This window comes from Zea mays, chromosome 6 (genome assembly GCF_902167145.1).
Source record: "Zea mays cultivar B73 chromosome 6, Zm-B73-REFERENCE-NAM-5.0, whole genome shotgun sequence".
NCBI classification, from domain to species: domain Eukaryota; kingdom Viridiplantae; phylum Streptophyta; class Magnoliopsida; order Poales; family Poaceae; genus Zea; species Zea mays.
This window is the reverse complement of record NC_050101.1, coordinates 92,429,719-92,434,662: the sequence shown is the minus strand read 5'-3', so window position 1 is coordinate 92,434,662 and position 4,944 is coordinate 92,429,719. Positions and strand designations below refer to the sequence as shown.

The 4,944-nt window shown below is 41.2% G+C and overlaps 1 long non-coding RNA gene across 1 annotated transcript; it reads left to right on the top strand.

Annotated features, from left to right (window-relative positions):
- Window positions 1–724: 724 nt before the first annotated feature.
- Window positions 725–1,008, top strand: LOC103641875 (uncharacterized). The gene is made up of 2 exons (XR_002265682.1): window positions 725–833; window positions 940–1,008. It is a non-coding gene; the product is annotated as an uncharacterized lncRNA (long non-coding RNA).
- The last annotated feature ends 3,936 nt before the right edge of the window (window positions 1,009–4,944 follow it).

The window sequence follows — 4,944 nt, the reverse complement described above, 5'->3', positions numbered from 1 at the left end:
TACTCATTAGTTCAAGTTGGTGGAGAAGAAGCAGTAGTGTCTTATCTTCTCTTGGTAATTTCAGGGGGACTTCATGAATATGCCAATAGCTGATAACACCTTTGATGCGGCCTATGCAATACAGGCTACATGTTACGCACGAGAGGCAGTATGTCTCCCATCATACTTGTGTCCGAGTCAAAGTTAAGGTTTCACAAGAATACCACAAATTCAGTGTTTGTTTTATCCCAGGTTATCGCAGCAAGGCGTCTATAGTGAGGTCTATCGTGTGCTGAAACCTGGGCAGTATTGCACTGGATGAATGGTGCCTGACTGACCGATTTGATCCCAACAACGCTAAGCATTTGACCGTCAAGGCTGAGATTGAGCTTGGCGATGGCCTGCCTGACATCCGTACCACTCGCCAGTGTGTCCAAGCTATGAAAGATGCAGGATTCGAGGTACCACAAGCATATATTATGAACCACAAATGTTATATTCATGGGCACTGGACTGATTTTGTTCTTCTCTACTATTAAAGGTCGTTTTTGCAAAGGATCTTGCTCAAGCGTTTTCCTTGCCCATGGTACCAGACGATGGATCCTAACTACTTTTCATGGGCTAACTTCCAATGCACACGCCCAGGACGGATCATCACCCGTGCAATTGTAAGACTATGAGCCTGTTTGGTTTGATGCCCGTAGTTTGGTTAACTTTTTCTTCTCTACTGTTGTGGGTAAATATTGTGAAAAGCAGGATCCTACACTTGCTGTTGTTGCTTATAGACGTGGGCAGTGTGACGATGAACTTATTAACGTCACTAACAAGAATTCGTTATTCAAGCTGCAAGCTAGGTATGTAATAATTTTTATTGTTGTGACTTGTGACACCTGTTTCAAGATGTCCACATCAATTGTCTGACGACTTACATGTTCATATTGCATTTATTTAAAATGACAGGTATGTGGTTGAGAGAATGGATGGTGATCTGTGGGATAAAGTTCTTCAGCCCGAGAATGAATATAGAAGGCAACTCATTGACCAAGTGGTTTCGACTGCATTACCTGAGAGCAAGATGGATGCTTCTCAGGCATCTAATGGGGAGCTCCACACTAGCGTGCTCAACCACACAGAATCAATTAGAACCTTAATCTGGCGCCTTAGACCAACTCGGCAATCTCGTCAAGTTGGGTAATTTACCTACATAATTATTTTTGTATAATATAGCAGCTCTTTTACGAATGCACACATAATCCAATTAGTCAAAGTTGCGAGGATGTAGTCTGTATCATGTTGCTCGCCAATCCATTCAGATGCTTCCCCGTCACTAATGTAATGTGGAATGCTATCTGCTCCTACACTATGGTAACTTAACAACTCTATTAGTCCTAATGAATTTATACACATGCAGCAAGTAGTAAAATATAGTTAAAGGTGTCTAAAAATTAGACAAAGCTATATATTTACAGTATAAGTATTATCTTTGCCAAGGCTATTGAAGGTTTCTGGGTCCGCCACTGATGTGAGATGTGATTTGGTGCTGGGGTTGGATTTTGTGAGTGCCCTGAGATGGCTCGAGCTCGATCTGTGTGAGATATGTTTGCACGCGATTGAGGTTTTATTTATATCACAAATTGGCGATTGGGTATTGTCGACGATAGGACATCATACACTGCTCATATGATCTGGTAGGCTTTTCCATGGCAGGCTTCATTTAATAGAATTTGTTATTCATCAAATCTTACAATATGTTGCCTTCACTTTTTTTGCTTTCATTTTCAGTAGAAAATTCTCAAGGAGCTCAAGAATGATCCTAAGTCCTAACAATACCATTGTGCGTTCTTAATTCTTTTTTTCTACATGCCAGTCATTCATCTTCCATTTTTTGTTAACTTTATTCTTTTGTCTTCATATATTTGTTTGTGGGCTTGACCCTAATGTAACTGAATATGTCCTAAAACAAGTTTGTTCTCCTCATGGCGAAGTCGTCCGTGTTAAGATCCCTGTTGGAAAGAGATGTGGTTTTGTTCAGTTTGTTATAAGGTTGACCTTATTTACTCAATTGGTCCATCGTTGACATGTATTTGTAAAAAGTATTGTTGTATTAGTTATTATGGCAATGAATTTTAGACAGTCTACTGAGCAAACGTTGTTAATGCTGCAAGGTGCATTGATTGGTGCACAGAATGTTCAGCTTTCGTGGGGTACAAGCCTGTCGAACAAGGAGACTCAGGTCATCTCTTGCACATTGTTTTTTCTTCCTGTCATGTTGTATGGTGTAGATGAAGTGGCTAATATTCTGATGTAAAAAATTCTCGGCCTCAATAGGAATCCATCCATCCAATGGGGCGTGCCTGTGGCTGCTTGTGCTGGTGGTTACTATGGTGGCTCTGGACAAGGTTATGAGGCTTAGGCTTATGGCAGTGAGTATGCACAACCCCAGGATCCTAACATGTATGGTTATGGTGCTTATGCTGGTTATCCAAATTACTATAAGCAACCAGCTGCATAGCAGCCACAGTAACAATAGGTGAAGCTCCTAGCTAATTAACGCCATTTGGAGTTGAAACAGTGAAAAAAAACATCTCTACTAATAACAAATGTGTTCTCCACGTCCATCGCTTGCTACTTAGTGCAAATCTTGTCTTGGCTTGATCTAGGTATAAACGTGAAGATGTAAAGATACAGGCCTGGGAGAACCATGAGAAGAGAAAAGCTGAGACGAAGATGAAGAAAATGCAGGCGAGTTTCTAGATGCAATTGTTCAGATTACTTCTTGCTCATTAATTTGGGTGGGATAGTTGTTAAGTTCTCAGATTTTCAGTTCTGGTAGATTCGTGTTTGGTTAGTCGTTGCTGGATTGGATAGGCTATGCATCATCTAACTTGTTCTTTGTGCAACATGCCTAAGAATGCTACTCAGTTTGTATTCTTGTTGTACAGCTTGCACCCTACCATGTTGTTTAAGCAAATTGCTGCTCCATGTTTTCAGATACAAAGGATTACCAGAATTTCCTTGACTGTATGATACTAAGCCTTTCACTGGACGATAACGGTGCTTCCTTGACTGTATGAAGTCGTGAAATTATGTGCTCAACTGATTGCTGATGGGTTATCTTCATCTCTTGTAGCCTGATGTGTAGATTTTTGCGAGATTATGGTGATGTAAAATAGTACTGATAATGCGTGTCTGCACTCTGATGTCCCTAGCTGCTGTCTGAACGTTGTTGTTTAGCATTACCTCTATGGCCTATTCATATGCTCATATGGTGAGGAGTGAGGACAGGAGCTGTAGGTATGCCATCCGCCGAGCAGTAGAAATTAAAAGGTTGGCTGCACCAGAATCAGCATGCGCGGCGGTGGAGATCGAGCAGAGGTAATGCATGGTTGAAGGTTAGATGGTGGACTGGACACAGAGGCGGTCACGTCCAGATTTTGAATAAGTTTAGGTTAGGAGCAGTCGTGATCGAGGATGGTGTGAGTGAAAGCGGCAATGACGCATCGGGAGCCGAGAGGGTGGGTGCCAGTGGCGAAAGAGCGCAGTGAAGAAAATGAGAGGGGGAGAAGACTGGGCACGTGGAGAGAAAAGAAAACATGTACTACGCATTGTGCAGTAATATACTTTTTATTGATATTTATTTAAAACATTATTATTATTTTATCTCTCTTCCTCCCATGATAATAGTACTACTACTCTCACAGTAGCCTAGATCGTAGGAGTCATAGTAACGAAGTATGATAAAAAGACATGGCAAAGATATATACAGTAACATGAACGGGATAATTCAATCAGTATCGCTCTTAAAAGAGGTGGATCTAAACAATAGAACAACTACGTAACCTAGGTATGGAGCTCCCCTAAAGTAATCTAGATGATACGATTGTACATTCTCTGGGATTTAGAATTTTCTTTTCAGCTTAGTTTTGTCCTCTGTAGTTGTTCGCTATTTATTCGAGGTTTGGCATGTAGCACTGTTGCATTTTATGTTGGTCTCTACTCTTCTCACCAAAAGAAAAACAATGCTCAGTATGGTTTTTGCAAGCATGTCAAAAATCTATGTTTTCAGAACATTGGCATGACATGTTTTTTATGCTGAAAAGAACATACATACTGCAAATCAAAAGGTTTCTACTGAATTTCCGTAGCAAAGGTCAAGGACTTTTTTTTCGTTGTTCTCAGTGCTATAGCTTTATCGATGCTTATTATTTCTATTCTATCGCTCCCCTTACACCGGAAACATTTTACCGAGAAAAAAAGGCTCAACAACTATCCTTTCCTAGAGGATTCAAATTTCGTTATGAATTGTGCTATTACAGGAAGTGGAGGCATGGACAATATCTTTTCACCCAGGAGGCTCAGCAGGCAGAACAGTTTTGGTAGCATAGGCACTCCTCTGACTCCAACTATGCAAGCCATTGCAGACGTCATGAGTTCGAAAACCACACCGGAAGCAACTATTTCCTCATTACAAGGCGAGATTTCCGAATCCAAGGCCAACTGTATGGCACTGATTTCTCAGGCAAGCAGCACTGAGGATCAAAACCGTGCCGAGGACATCAGGCAGCTTAGCGAAAAGCTCGAGAGCATGCAATCGTTGGTGACACAATTAAAGAACTTTGATCTGACTATCTGAGTTGTGCATGTTTTTTGTGTGTACAGTACACAAGGTCGTTCTGTTCAAACTCGGAAGTGGCAAATGCTGCTTCCTGGTGGCTGGTTGAGTTATTCGTTTGTGTACATTTAAGGGGGTGTGTAAAGATTGGGTGGAATAATCGGTTGATAGGCAGCTCGAGGAAATTTTGTAGGCAGCTGGTACCGGCAATATGCTTTGTAGCACGACATCATGATCAAACAGGTCACTAAGAAGAGTGCAGTGCCATTTATATCATTGTATGTATAAAATGTGCACAGAACGTTGCTTTTCGCGCACAAAAACTTTGTTCCTCCTGAGTCACTAAAGTGTTT